Source organism: Oxyura jamaicensis, chromosome 18 (genome assembly GCF_011077185.1).
Source record: "Oxyura jamaicensis isolate SHBP4307 breed ruddy duck chromosome 18, BPBGC_Ojam_1.0, whole genome shotgun sequence".
NCBI classification, from domain to species: Eukaryota; Metazoa; Chordata; class Aves; order Anseriformes; family Anatidae; genus Oxyura; species Oxyura jamaicensis.
In genome coordinates this window covers 8,166,213-8,181,655 of record NC_048910.1, presented here as the reverse complement: position 1 = coordinate 8,181,655, position 15,443 = coordinate 8,166,213, and positions in this window count along the sequence as shown.

The following is a 15,443-nucleotide window of genomic DNA, read 5'->3' as shown; positions in this document are numbered from 1 at the left end:
ATCCCTGAAACATTTCCTAAGGAGAAGCACAGACATTTGACGTAGCTCATATATGCCACATGACAATCTACCCAACCCACATTTTTAGCTATTGCAGGCCACGTGTGACTTCACCCAGCAATCCATGCACCACTGCTTCCAAGCTGCATCTGCTAGTCCGGACAGGGTCAGGGAGATGTAGCCAGGCCTTTGAAATGCAGCGCTGCATCTCAAGGTACCTCGTTCCCTTCTCCTTCCCTTTCCAAATTCGCAAAAAGGGCAGTGGGGTAAGGACTGCTTTAATGGACTACACAATGCTAGTAGGTGATCAACTACTCTGAAAGGAAACAGTTATGGATCACATGCTTTGGAAGGTAAACATTTTTTTGAGAGAGAGCAAAGTTCTGCCTTGAAATCCCAATAGAATAGAAACAGGGATGGATGCGTTTGGCCAAGAACCTGTATGTGCAGTGATAAATGATATATAAATAACACATTTTGAAACTAAGCTCTGGAATGAATGTTTTATAGCGGAGTAAATCCTAGGGTGACTGATGGATTAAAGCACTAAAAGGAAAAAAAAGCCCCCCAAATAACAAATACAAGTTATTTTTTAGTCTTCTTTAAGTACAGCTATATGTGAAGAACAGACTTGACACTTGCCAAATGTATTCATTTCCTTAAAAAAAAATTAAAAAGAGACAGTTGTCAAAGAAGAGAAAAAAAATCCTGCAAGGTCCTTACAGAACTGCTCTATTTTTCTCATTTTCTGATTTCATGTCGTTCGTGCTCTTCAAATACCATGCCTCCCTGATTCTCAGCCCGCTCTCCTCTTGCTCCTGCATTTTTCCTAAGGTATAGACTTTTGTCTTCAGAACAGGGCTTGTGCATTCATCTGCTGATAAACTGTTTATCTTAGCTTTTATGAGGGCGCCTTGCTGCAAGCCAGCCAGAGACAGGATCCTGGGTGTTTGTCTTTTTTTTTAAAAGAGGGTCCGGGAAGTGGCGGGTATTTATACCTCCCCTTGGCTCTATATATCATGGGAGGTGGAACTCCACTGTCTCTGTCTCTAGCTTTTTCTCTCAGCAGTGTTTTCTGCCGTAAATCTGAATCTCTCAGAACAGTTTTCTTGGCTGCAACCCCACTTGGAGGAATTAAACATTTTATTTATTTACTTATTCCTGCAGAAGGTTTGCAACAGAAGAAACCCAAAGCTTTTTTAATATCCCCCCCCCCTCTTACCCCACCTAACCATCCTGCTTTTTGTGCCAAATATTAACATCTCAGCAGTCAAGAGAAGAGACCGAGCTGGCTGAGCGTCTCGCAGTTTACAGACCAATTCATTATGAAGAGAGAGGCCAGTGGGAGAATTGGCAAAGATGAAACAGAAACCAAGGCATTTTTTATGTTAAAAAATGACACTTACATTTACAAGCTATGGCTCCTGACGGGGATTTGATTTTCCACACAGGCAACGTTGTTTATCCAAACAAACTCCCTGTTGCAGCATATATTACACATATACACACATGACAAGTAGGAATGTATTTATCCTTTTTTTTTTTTTTTTTTTTTTTTTTTTGCCAGCTAGCTTATTAAGATAAACATCTACTGAGGTAAACCAATTTTTTATTATTCCTTTCTTTATAAAACAGCAAAGACAACTGAGTGACAGAGATTCAATGAAGCGAAAAATACAGCAACCCCCCAATCAAGCCCTGTGTGCATGTGAGTGATTCATTGATGCCAGCTACTGAATAACCCTGATACATAACATTTCCCACCTCTGATATTTAAAAAGACCCTCTCGCCCTTTTAGCACCAATGGAGCCCTTGAAATGTTTTATTGCTAATTGTCTAATGCTGTGTGATGAATGGCTGCTTGACTGAAAATGACAACCCCTTTTCTTTCAACTACTTCATTTTCCTGGCTCCAGTGGGGGCGAAGAGGAAAAAATAAATCCGATTACATCATATTTAGCCACTTTGTTGTGAATGAAGGAAAATTAAACTTATTTTAAAAGTACTTCTATCACCTAAGCCCAGAGCCCCCCAGGTCCCCTGCACTCAGTAAATGTTGCCTCAGATACTGGGGCAAAATGTTCCAAAAGACTCACGGGGTTTGTGGAAGCACAAAATCCCATCGGCAAGGTCTAAACCTGACCAGAGAGCCTGACCAGGGGAAGCAAGATCACAAGTATATTGAACTCAGAATCCCCTGACCAGTTCTCAAAGGGCTGCACTTTGTGAACACAAGAAATATTTTGGCTACAGAGTACTCAAGGAGCACATTTTTACCCCAATATCTATAAAGCAACTGACTATAGTCTTGCGTCAAGAATAAATGCAACGGAGGAAGGTCCCACAAAGTGGAAAACACTGCTTTATTAAAGCATTGATTTAAACATTCTTTAAATCTGCTCTGCCTAGGAAATCGCAAGAATGAAGGATTTTTAATAACTAGAAAAAGATTAAGCTGCACGTCTTTCCTCAGCATTTCGTATGTACCATTTCTTTCCTGCTTGTTATGCTTTATCCCTTTAGGGAATCTGATCTCTTCAAAAAGGAGTAGATCACCATGATCAGCCGGAGTTGTGTGCATAACATTATCTTTGCAGCCTCCACAAAATGTCACAAAATACAAATTCACAGCGACAGGGTTGGCTGTGAAAAGCTGTTATGTTCAATGGGATAATTTTCAAAGGAACTCGTACCTTTATTGGGAAATGGAAGGACTTCCACTTTCTCTCCCACATGATGAAACAGACACACACATGGGGGTTTCTGATTAATTCAGATACAGAAACAGACACAAAAGAGACATATTCCAAACTTGCCAATGTTCAATAGGAACCTCTGGGACATGTTCATTTGGCTTGGGAGTTTCAAGTCTTTGCTTGTGAGGGCAAAGAGACCCAGGCGAGTAAAATAATGAATCTAGGCTTCCCAGACGCAGATCTGACATTTGCTCTCTCCCTCTGACTCAGGCTTTGACTGGGTTCAGGGATTAATTAGGCCATGCAAACGAGTTAGGTTCCCTCTTCTGGCAACCTGGTCACGTAGGGAACCCCCACCCCTCCCCTTCCCCACACTCTCCTTCCCCATAATGAAGCATGACTGTAGTAAAACAAGTCTTTTGATGGTGCCTCTTCTCATCACTTTCAAGACAAACAATGTCTCAGAAGCCCCCCAGCTGCTTTTATTTTTCTTATATCTACAGTTACATCTTGGGTGTGTTTACTCATCCTCATTAAATATGTCTTCCCCCCATCCTTTTTAATATCCTTCCTTTATTGCAGTTTACACAACACATCAATTACAGCATAGAGTTAAAAGCTTTTAGAGCCATTTTGGGGGCTAGTGCGACATCCTACAACACCACTGTCTCTGAAAGAGAATTGACACGGGCTGTAGGAGGAATACGAGATGGACACCTCTGCAGCAAACATCTCCACAGCAAAGAACGAGGTGGTTGCAGATTACTAGTATGCTCAGAGCAAAGCATCCCTTATGCTTAGTCAACTTCCTTCAGTAAACCTGAGTGAGGCGTTTGGCTTTTTTTATCATTCAAATATTCCCAAGTTTACTACTTTCCTCCTTTTAGCACGGATACTTGGAAAGCCTACGATGGCACAGAAGGAAGAAAGCACCCATCACAGGACTAAGAAGCAGCTAGGCTTTCACACATACACCTTGTTTTTTTCTTTCTTTTTCTTGAAAGATCATTTTCTTTCAAGTAAGGTTCAGATAATGACACTTCAACTGAAGATGCTGTTTAGCGTGCCTTCTGAAGTCACACCGACTTTTAAAGGACTCGTTTTCACAATAAACACATCAGCTGTTCACTAAGATGCCAGGCACAACTTTGGTTCTCTCTACAAATATACGTGCACATGTGTGTATGGGTGTGTGTGCACATGTGTGCGATTGCTTCCCGCGCAGGTACAGCCTCTCCATTACTTCCCTTCGTGATGGGATAATGTGTCCCTGGAATACCACTGTGTTTTTATTTATGAAAAGATCAAAACCAATCAAAAAAGAGAATTGCCTTGACAACACTGCAAGTTCCACAGGAGTTCTACACACTATGAACATGAAGGTTAACTTCTGTAAGCACACTGAATGTTTTAACTCAAATATTAGGGATTGATTTGGACAAGTGATTAGAAGAGGAGACCTGCCTTTGTGACAGAGAAAGTCACACTGCTGCGTTTCGTGTCTCATGGCAGAGCTGCCCTTTTATGCCACTCTCATTTAAGATCTCTCCACTTTTCTCATGAAAACAGAAGGTAAGAATAACCTTGCTCTGCAGATCCCAACCTCAATCACTCGAGGGGCACGACTCAGCTCCAGGCATTGGAGTTTGCATGTCATCGTTCTGCGTTAGCTCTCTTCAACAAATAAATAAATAAACAGCCTTCCCCTTGTATGCCTGGGCTTAGCTCTTGCCCGGTGGCTTACTGCTGCAGGACCGGAGCAGGGTGGGGGGCGAGGTGGGGGCGATAGCCCTCCAACACCGGGAACCGTTTGTAAATTACCCTAAGCTTCCCTTAGTCATTATTCCATTAACTGCCTCTTGGTAGATCTGTCAGTAACTAAGCTGGGTCTTATTTGTAGAGAATCAGAGGCTATTTGCTGTACTAAGTGAGCCATGAGAGCGAAAGGGTTTGGGATTTATTTGTAATTACAGTCGGGATTTTTTTCTTCTCCTTCTTGCCTGGACCCCACTGGTACTTTCATTCACATTCCCTAAGCTGACGCTGGCGCCAGGATCACAGGCTGGCCCTGTGTTTATGTCATTGAGACTAGGACAATATTTCAGTGTGGAGCCAGACCGCAGGGATCCACTCTATAAAACCCTCACTAAAAATAGACAGCCGCCCTGCCCCCAGGCCCGCGGGCTGCCGGCACCCCGCGAGGCGTGCAGCCCTCGGCTGGGCCCAGCTCGGCCCTCCCGGCTGGGCCCCGGCAGCCCCCCGGCCCCACTCCCACCTTGATGCTTCCCCCAGCCAGGGTCCTGCCAGCAGCCCCCTCGGATGGCAAAGCTGCTTGGGCTGCAGCACCCCGAGGGCCCCCCTGTGCCCCGCAGCTCTTCACGGGTGGATGTGGCACCTCGGGGTGCCTGGCGCCCCCTGCTCCCACCGCCCCAAGCGCCTGTTTGGCTGCAGTCACTGCCTAGCCCTGCCAGAGCACTGAGCAGGCTGAAATGTAGGGCTGGTGAGGGATCCCACAGCTGGGGTGCTGAGGCTGGAAGTGGCAGAGAAAGAGGTACCTGAAAGTATCGGTGCCTGGGATGCCTCCTCTCCCTCTGCAGTTTGTGAAGGCGTTCAGAGAGACCCCAGCAGGACAAAACTGGGTCAAAGACTTCACCTCTGTCCGATAAATCTTTCCTGCGGCAAATTAAAAAAAAAAAAAAAAAAGAGCTGAACATTTCCATCTCATAGCTGTCAATTTTATTCAAAAGCATGAACCGGGGCAAATCATTCAGCCTTTTCAATGCCAGTGGTGCGTGATACCTCAGCTTGGGAGGATAAATGTAACCCGTAAAGTGTTTATTGATTAGTTCAACAGCTATACAGACAAGATATGCGGCACTTAATGCACAGATTTTCAAGGTAAGAACCTGATCCTGCAGCTTAGATCCTGACGCTGGAATGGGCTTCATTCCAGAAGCCTGTGAAGGGACAGAAAAAGTTCACGTGGGTTTTAATGGGCAGCAGAGCCTTCCAAAAGACAGCAGCAAAGAGCAATCAGGTCTCCCGATTCCCTCGTATCCCTGTTTGTTCAGTTGCTGAAAACGCATACCCAAAGGCAGCAGCCGTGTGAGTGCTCACTCACTCAGACATCCAACGGAGGGATGCTGCTGCTGAGTGCCAGCGAATGCCAGCCTCCCGGGGGAGCAAACCACTCGGGGAACAGCTTCCTTCCAGATCCCTGCCACTGTCACTGTCCTGGCACAGGTCATGTCCGTGAAGCCAGCAAGAAGCAGACCAGGCGTGCACGCTTGCTCAGAGCAGTGGCAACACTACGGTGTGTGCAGGGGAGAGCCAGATGCTGAGCTGTGATGCGGAGCACCTGGAAATGAAGACAGGAGTTTGGTTCTGTCGAGGACCCTGTCTCACCCTCTCCACCAAGGGCCGTGCTGGCTGCTGCTGTCCTGTAAGGCTCATTCCAGATCCCGGTGTGGACAGACACTGCCTGAGCAGAGATGGTTGCATTGATCTATGACAACCCAAACTCGGGGATCTGAAACTCCAGGTTCAGCTTTAAAACCCTGTTGAGCCACGCCAGGTGCTGCTTGTAACGACATTTCAATTTGATTGGCTTCAACTATGCCATTCACTGGGCACTGGGCAAACAAACCGTTTCGTAAAAGGAGATAAGGCTATTGTATGGTGGGCTAAGAGCACAGGAAAGTAATGGCTCCTTGCTGAAAGGCGGCTTTGAAAATCCTCAAATCATCATGAACATGAATAGAGCAGCGTGTGAGGACAGCTGTGGTTTCAGAAAGAGATTTATCAAAGACTTTGAGAGAATCCTTCATACAAACTAGCACACATTTTCTGCATTATGATATGTGTACTTGACACTGGCTCTGTGATTATTCTGTCAAGTTCAGCTTCTTCTGTCAGTGGTTCACTTTGTTTTTTTCAGCTAAAAGTACTAGGTGAGCAACGGTGCACTGTAATCAGGATCCCTCTGCAGCAGGCACTACGCTTGGACTGAAGGGTGGCTGAGGGTGTGTGTTCTGGATCGTCTCAATAGACCACACAGGTAAAAGGTGAGAAGATGAAAGCACGCAGAGCACTACAGAACTGGCATGCCCATGGTCAAAAAACAGCAAAACTGAGATGAGGGCTCACTGCTTAGGACAAGTTCTTAACAGCAAGGTGTTAGCAGAGGCAGGCCGCATGGCATCACGGGCTGGACAGCATCTCCTGATTTCATTAGAGTGGGAGTTATCCATCAATTAGAAAGGGAGATCCCAATCACAGCCGCTTGAAAGGCAGTGACAGAGCTCCGCAGTGCTGCTACCGGTGGCCTTATCAACTGGCAATGAATATGCACAAATAAGAATGTAGCTTGAGAACAGTTGTGCACCATGAAATACCGCTTGCTCTCTGCACAACTTCTCAAAGTAATCCACACAGCAAGGAAATACCACACGGACAAAATTTATTTAGAAGCAGCCTTCTAAATTTAACACAAGTGCTGCTTTTGGAGGGCTTCTCATGGTTTTATCTGAATAGTCACTGTTTCTTAAACACCAGTCTGGGGGACAGAGGACCCTCAACATCCTTCAGCCCACAGGGCAATATATAAAGGAATGAAGCCGAAGGGCCTTCGTGTGAGCCTGGAAGAAACATTTTTGATAATGATGATATCAGGTTATATCAGGTGCCATTACTGTCTGAGAAACAGCCCCCCCTCCAGAGCTGTCCGCACACAGCTCTCACCACAAGAGCAAACGCTGTTTGTTCCCCAGGTACTTCTTCAGTCACTGCGTGGACTGGCTTTGTCCTCCGTGCAGCCTGCTGATCGTGCACCTGACAGTGAGGACACAACAAAAGGAGACTTGCAGAAATAAGACTAATTTGTTACAGGAATTAGATGCTAAGTAGTGAAGGAACCAGAGGACTGTAAGAAGATAAAGGCAACTCCTGCAGGACCCGAACATCACCCCTGTGCAATGAATTCTCTCCCTGTGTTCTGCCAAAGAATCCCAGCGCGGTAGCATGTAAGCCACTGAAAACTTTCCACAGGTGGCCAATTAATGTGTATGTATCATTTTCTACAATGCCTAAGCTATGCAGCCTCAGCTGGGACGCCATTCATAGCAGGGCACACATTCACAACAGCTGCAATTCAAGCCAACTGGAGCTGTGCTTTGAACATGTGAAGTACTGATATGAAATATTGGCTCCTACGTGGCTTCACTAAGCACACCCACAATTAGGGGATACTCCGTAGTTTTGTCTTACTTCTCCAACCATAACAATGACATCACATACATGATGATACTGTTAAGATAACACATATATATCCTTTCAAAGATTTATCCTAGTATCTAAGAGCTTGGGCATGGACCGACCATGTTTGGTATTGTACAAATGCCTAAGAAAAGGCAGTCCCGCCCCTCCAAAAGCCTACAGCTAAGTTAAAACCAAGAGGCAACACAGCTATGAGAGGAGAAAGACAATGAAACAGTGCCGTCTGCTGCTTTGCTTCTGCACACCTACACTTGGCTCAAGCATTCTGCAGATAAAACAGAAAAAAAGTTTTAAAACAATGCTTAAAAAAACCTGTATGTTCTGTGCTAAGATACAGAAAAAAATCTGTAGAGCCCATGCACGAGGCTATGCAGCCTGGGCTCCATGCATTTTGATGAACAGTCTCTTTCAAAAAGTCACTGCAGTGAACTGCCAGTGAATCTAACATTTTTGTAAAGTTCTGAGTGATGAAGAGGTTGCCTTCAAACAGAAATGATTACATAATTAAGAAGTAAAAAAATGCCTTACATATGGTATAGAAAGGTACAGTGGTTTGAATCCACAGAAAACAAAGCATCTCTTCTTTAGTTATTTGTTCATTCTTTGCATTGCTACCTGAACAAACCAGATATTAGAGCCCACTATCTCTCAGGCCCTAGGGATGCATATTACAGGGATTGCTCCTACCACAAATACCTCATGTGATGGCTTCCTCGCCTAATTTGAAATGCAAGCATTTATCTTAATTTGAAAAGGAAAAAAGAGAAAAGTTGTTCTGAATCTGAAGATCTCTGTATTCTCATCAGGTGAACAGCACAATCAGAATTTAGCAATCACCTGGATTTCATACATATTTTCAAAGTATTGCAGGTATCTGTTGCAGGAGCAATCCGTGGACTCCCCTGAAAAAAGTTTATGGAAATGTATTCTTTCAAATCCTTACCCAGCCCTTCTCCCTACCCTCTACCGTTTCAGAACAGGAGTACATATACAGTTCTCTCTTTTCCTTGGCATCTGGACAACTCTTCTACTGTCACTGCCCTGTAGTCCTCAGCTGGCATAAGAATTCCAAAATAAATGAGTGTGTTGTAATCAGGAGAAAAATATTGTGTCCTTGTGGTGTTGATGTTTTTGCAGCTAAGCTTCTCAATGGCCACCACAAGTTGAGCTGCATATTTCTTTACAAAAATATGCTTGCGTTGGTAACTTGGCGGGCCACTCGTTGAATAGACATTTAGCTACTTAACTGTTTGCTGTGGCCAGCAAAGTTCTGTTCAAGAACCTGAACTAGGAAGAAGAGGCACCTTGACAAACATTACAAAGTTAGCAAGCAGGCAGTCTCTATGGCAAGCAGTGAAGAGAGTTTTATGAGTTTCTGTGAAAGCCAAAGGCTAATAGTGAGAGCAATATATTATAGCAAATGTCTTTAAAGAGACAAAGATACTGACTAAATATCTTCTAAGTCTAAGCATGTTTAAAGAAAGCACATAAGCAAAATAAACCTCGGCAGATAATTTATAAATCTGCCTACAGACAACTAAAGAAGAGCATGTGAGGAAGAGCATGAGTCAATATTCAAAACCAGCATGCAAGCACTTAAAGGTGTGCTGCTATGTAAACTCACACTGCCTGAGGGAATGTATTACCCACAGAACTAAAAGGGCAGGGATAGGATTTTTAAAGCACTCGCTGTCAGCTTCATTCTGCCAACCTCTAGCCCAGTTAAACTGAATCCAAAAAGGCAGCTCTTATCTGTGTTCGTCTCCCAGAAGCTCCCCTCTTAGTGGGGCTGTTCAGCTTCACTTTCAAAAAGTGAAGTCCTGTCTCAACTCCATTTCCAAGTGCAAAGTCCCAATTTATTTGTAGCCTTAGTGCTCCTCTAAGCATTTTTGCCTGTCCCCCATCAACTCACACCGAGGTATCGGCAAACTCTGCTTATTTGCTCTTTCAACCTGTGCCTTCTTACCAGGCTAGAGGGTATGGGATAGAGTCAGCGCCGTGTATTGGCTCAGGCTGGAAGATTTAAGTAAAGATCATGCAAACTGCCAATAGTTTTCTAGTGTCCTTCCCACAGGTCCCTGGGAATGCCAAGTTCTCCGGCCACTGACTGCAGCGGGCTCTGCAGGGAGCTGAAAGATTTGCTCCCAAAAACAGGTGGGCTAACACACAGGCAGTGAGGTCAGTCGCTGAAGTGCTTGCTCCCGGTGGAAGAGAACATGACTGATCAGAACAGCTACTTGTTCCCTGCACTAGCCAAGCTCCAGGCTATCTGCAGCATTTTCCAGCAGGGCTCTGCAGACTGGGACAGGGACAGAAAGGACAGGACAGGTACAGCCCAGCTGCCCAGTTTTTTCCGCAGCTGTTATTTTTATTACAAAAGGGCAGTTACTTTTGTAAAGTCCACAAAATACGACATTAGTAATAAACTGCTAAGCATCACGTGGCAGAATTTGTGGAGTCTAAACCTTTTAAGGGTGAAGTACACCTCATTTCAGTGGCTGCTAACATGCAGGCTATTAGACTAATTAACAATGTCTATTGAAATAATTTATGTATGAATTAAAGCAGGAGACATCTGTTACACCACCAAGACTAGCCCAATGTATTCTGAAAATACCTAACATCAAAGGTACATTGTGAAATAATAGGGGAACGGGGACAATTGGTTCTTTTTCCACTAATCTCATATTAAAGTAGGGAATTGCTGCACTACATCATCCAGTATGAAAAAGTATTCAATGGGTATTTTTGAATTTAAAAAATGTCCCAATACAAGTGACATTTTCCAGGGACAAAGTTCAATCCATTCCTCATTTTTTCTTATTACTTTGCACATAGCTGTTTCAAAAAAGCAGATCTTGGGCCCACAAACTGGGCTAACCACCTAATTGATTTTTCTTGATTTCCTCATCTTTCACAGAAAATATGAATAATACATGCATAAGGCCAATTACAAACTATTTTGCTCCTCATAAAAATTGTTCATGGGAATACATGCTGTGGTATATGTATCTTATGGTATATGTATTAAAGATATTTCTAGAGATCATCACAAGCCTTTTTTTTTTTCTTTTCCTTCCCTTACTTAAAAACAGTATCTGGGGGGATAATTAATTTTTCCATATCCAATAAATGTGAATTTAGAGAGGCAGTTCAATGCAAAGGGCACACTGATTCTCAGTAAAGTTTCTACAAAAGTCACTTATCCTCGCTATTTCTGCTCAAAACTTCAGTATTCAGACACCGGGTCTCACAACGTAGTTTATTGTCAATGTTAAGATACCTTTACAGTCTGAAGCATCCATCTCACAAAACTACATACCAAATAGGAGCTAACAGCTCTTAGTCACCTCTTGGTTAAATTAACTAGAAAGAGTTGCTTAAGTATCTTGCTCCAAGGTATGTTTTCCAATCCCTGAATCATTCTTATAAATCTCTGCTGATCCTTCTGAACCTTCTGAAGTCTGAACAGGACTAAATACTTTACTATGCATATTAATATGCATTAACGTGGACCTGTATGTGGTAAATCTGGTAATTTGGCAAAGAATTAAAGTTAAAATAATTCATTAAACCACAAGTAGAGGAGACATTTACCAAGAAAAATACCAGTGAAAGACATTAAGTTGCCACTTCAAATGAGATTTTTAACATGAAAGCTAAAAACTACCTTATTGACTGCTTGGAATGTAATCAGGTAGCTGCTGCTCAAGACAGCTGACTTCTCTCCAACTTTCACGGCTTCAGTGGATGCTAAAGTGAATCCTCAGTTTGTTTTTAAAATTAATTGCCAAAACTAAAATATTTTTCTCAGCATTGGTTGAGCTGTTTTTATGTAAATTGATTTAGCAAATAATGTAGAACTTGTTGAAAGTGAAATAATAAATCTATCTGTCACAAAAACAATGGACCTCTCACCAGCTTGCTCATGAGTGGGCCTAACAGCATGGATCTCATTGACTTCATACTTGCTCCAAAGTAAAAGTTATCATCAAGTACATAAAGAATATTCTACTCATAAATGATAACTAAGGCACTTTTATTATTATTTTATTCAATGGATTTTAAAGATACAATACTGAACATTGGATGAAACTACTGTAGAACCCTGAAATTACTGTAGAGACCTGTGCGTGAGATAATTTTCTTCTGAAACGCTCCTTTTCCTGATACTGTGGGAGTTTGCTAATGTTTACTTAAGGAAAAAAATACCATACAAACTCCAGCTGTGTAAATGTGGTTTTAAAAACTTGTTGCATTAAACCTTTATTTTATTCTATTTTACCTAAACTCTTACCCAAATCCTCCCTTTACAGATGTAGATATCATAAGAACTGTGGTCTTTGATAAAGTCCAGTACTGTATTTTCTATGTATCACCTATTTATATTTTAACAAATATAACAGTTTCAGCAGCTGAGTCCTTTGAAAATGTTTAGGACCCAATGCTAACACAAGGCTCAACACAGAAATAATTATTATCTGAGATCAAATATGAAAGAAAGCTCAATTTGTTTTCAAGTATAATGGATTAATGCAGGAGAAAGTCAATAGTGCTAAATTAATCCTGAAAGTTAAAAGCACGGATTGCAATGCCATAAAGGGTCAGAGATGAGTTTGACCTGCTGTGGCCATGGCTATTTAATTTAATTAACATTTACATTCTAAAAAAAAAAAAAAAAAACATTTGCAAGTACTAAGTAATATGGTAAATATGGAACAAATTATCAGCAACAGCAGGGGAGATTTAAAATATGCATCTTGAGTTTGGAGTCACTCAGAAACCTGTGGTGATGCAATCACTCAAACAGAGTAATCTTTATGAGTTTAACTTTGCCAAGAATGCATGTACAAACGGTGTTCCAGAGGCTCATTCAACGCAGATGACACACAAACTGCCCCGGATTGTCGACATACCTCATCCATGTGGGCCCATGCCTGAATGTTTTTGCACTTCAGGTGTTTCCTAATGGCTGAGAGCAGTGGGTTTTAATCTCTTTTGATTTGGAAAGCTTTTCTAAGGCAAGATGCAGATCCCTGTATGGTGAATCATGGCTGGCGGCTGTGGCCATGAGGAGATTGAGATGCTGTGACCCCATGTTGAGGTGCTGAGGGCACGGCCGCCAAGCCACCATTTCTGTCACAAACCGCTGCATTTCTGTCAGAAACCACCCCCGGGGACACCACGGCCCATCTCCCGAGAGCCCCGAGCACAGCAACTACCTGGGGGACAGCAGCCAGAGCAGTTGGTGATGAGGACGTGATCCACGCAGGCCAGCTTCTTGCACCACACCACCATGTCCAGCACACGGCCGCTGTCAGGCCGCAGCTAAGTGCCCTGGAGCTGTGGAAAACACGGGAGGTTTGTTGCCTTTTTTTTTTTTTTTTTTTTTTTTTTTTTCACCCCGCTCGTTTATAGGTACTCGGATTAGCCCCCCGCGAAGCCCACAGAGCACGTTGGCACATAAAACGACCCACGGGTCGCCCCAAGCCGAGCCCGGCGCCACCATTACCTCAGGATGCCCAGGAGAGGGCGCGGCGCAACTCCCGCCCGCCGCCATTTTGTGAGGGCGGCAGGCGAGGCGCGGCGGAAGCGCGGGCCGGGCCGGGCCGGGCCGGGCCGGGCCAGCAGCGCCTCGGAAGCCACTGGGGCCACGCGGTCAGGAAAAGCCTGTAAAAAAAAACACTTGTAAAACGTGGGTTTTTGGAGCTGCTGCGGGACTGCTGGTGACCAAAAGGCCCCTCGACTGTCCACACAAAGTGTTATCTCACTGCGTGTTTGTTGCTACAGCAGCAGCAGAGGCTTTGGGCTGCTCAGGCGTAAACTGTGTGGCTCTGCAGAGCCAACCCAATGGGTGTATTTAGTGGCAAACTGGTTAATAAGGTCATACTGATTAAGGCCAATAAAAATACCTCTTTAACAAAACGTTAAATTGCAAGGTGTGTTAAATTGGTTTTCGGGATGATTTATTTATGATACACAGCAAATGTAAACGCATAAGGTGGGAGTCTGGCCTCTAGAAGAGGTCATGGCTATGTTTGTATTGAAGTGGAGCTCTGCAAAGCTGAGCAGCAAACCTGGCTTGACTTCAGCTAACCTGCTGCCCTTGGTAATGGCCTTTCACAAAATTCACATCTCTGGGCATTTAAGACAGGGTTAGGCATCCTCAAGCTTTGTCCACTCCTGAGCCGCAGCACAAAGCAGTGTCCTTTTTACCTAACTACCACCTGTGGGGACAAAGTCATAAATGTTCATCTGTTGTCAGGCTAAAGAGTCAGCTGCAGGAGTGTGGATTCAGGATAGGACCATGAGCACGTGGTAAAATGCTCCTTACACACTTTTATCCAAACAGAAAGATTCAGCACTGCTAAAAATCATGCAGGGGTATGTCCACCTCTGTGAGACGCGGTGAGAAGTCAGTGGCACTCCGTGGCTGCTCTTAAACGATACCTGAAACAGCCCCCTCCAGCTGAGGCTGTGGTGCATGCGTTTGCTGTTGGTGGATCTTACATCTGGAGACAAGCAGCATGTAACTCGTGTGTTGGATCAGAGCCAGGGTTAAGCCCCCAGTAGTCGAAGCTGGATCCCTGGTAGCACTCGTGATGGGAGGTCAGGCGCAATGAAAGAGCCCTAGTAGTTTGAGAAGGAACACACCAGCACCTCTCCTGATGGGAGGTCAGGCGCAGTGAGCAGGAGGGCCCCCCTCGTGCTGGCAGCTCCGTTCCAGTGCTTGGCTGGACTCCAGAAGATTAAAATAGAGCCTTAGACTGTCCCCTCGGCAGCACTGCCAGCCAGAGCCCTGACAATCCTGGGGTTGTACTCAAACGTGAGTCCCACGGGAGCGTGGGCTTTACCCTAACAGCTGAGGCACTGAGTAGGTCGAAGCCGGCAGCCTTATTGCTCTTGTGACTCAGACTCAAGGAAGAGAGGGATCAGGATGGAGCCACGAGAGAGAAGGGGATCAGATCGAACCCACAAAGCACAGAAGGGGGAAGGAACAAGTGTACCCCAGAAGAAAGCTTGAAAAAATCCTTGTTCTTCTGGGGCCAGGTTCAAAACACATATAGCCACAAGAATTGATTATTAAACTATTCAAGCCGAAGTTCTGATTTAACTCCTTTCTGTCATCATTTCAGGAAAAAAGAAAAAAAAAAAAAAAAAAAAGAGAGAGACAAAAAGCAATGCTTTCCTTTCTCAAGCATTTTGAAAGTAGTATGGGAAAAGGTGAAGGCCATACAGATTCTTACGAAGAACCTCCAAATAGGTGGCAAAATCTTCTGTGGTCCAGAAATGATCACAGCTGAGGGGAACTAGAGCTACGTTCCCGTACATATGTGACTAGTATTAAGCACTTAAACAAAATGCCTGATTTTCAGTAATAAGGAGCACTCCTGAGTTCTGCTAAAATCAACAGCAGTGGCAGATATTGGCATTTCTCAGAGAAAGGTATTTCAAGCCAGTTATCTGTTATG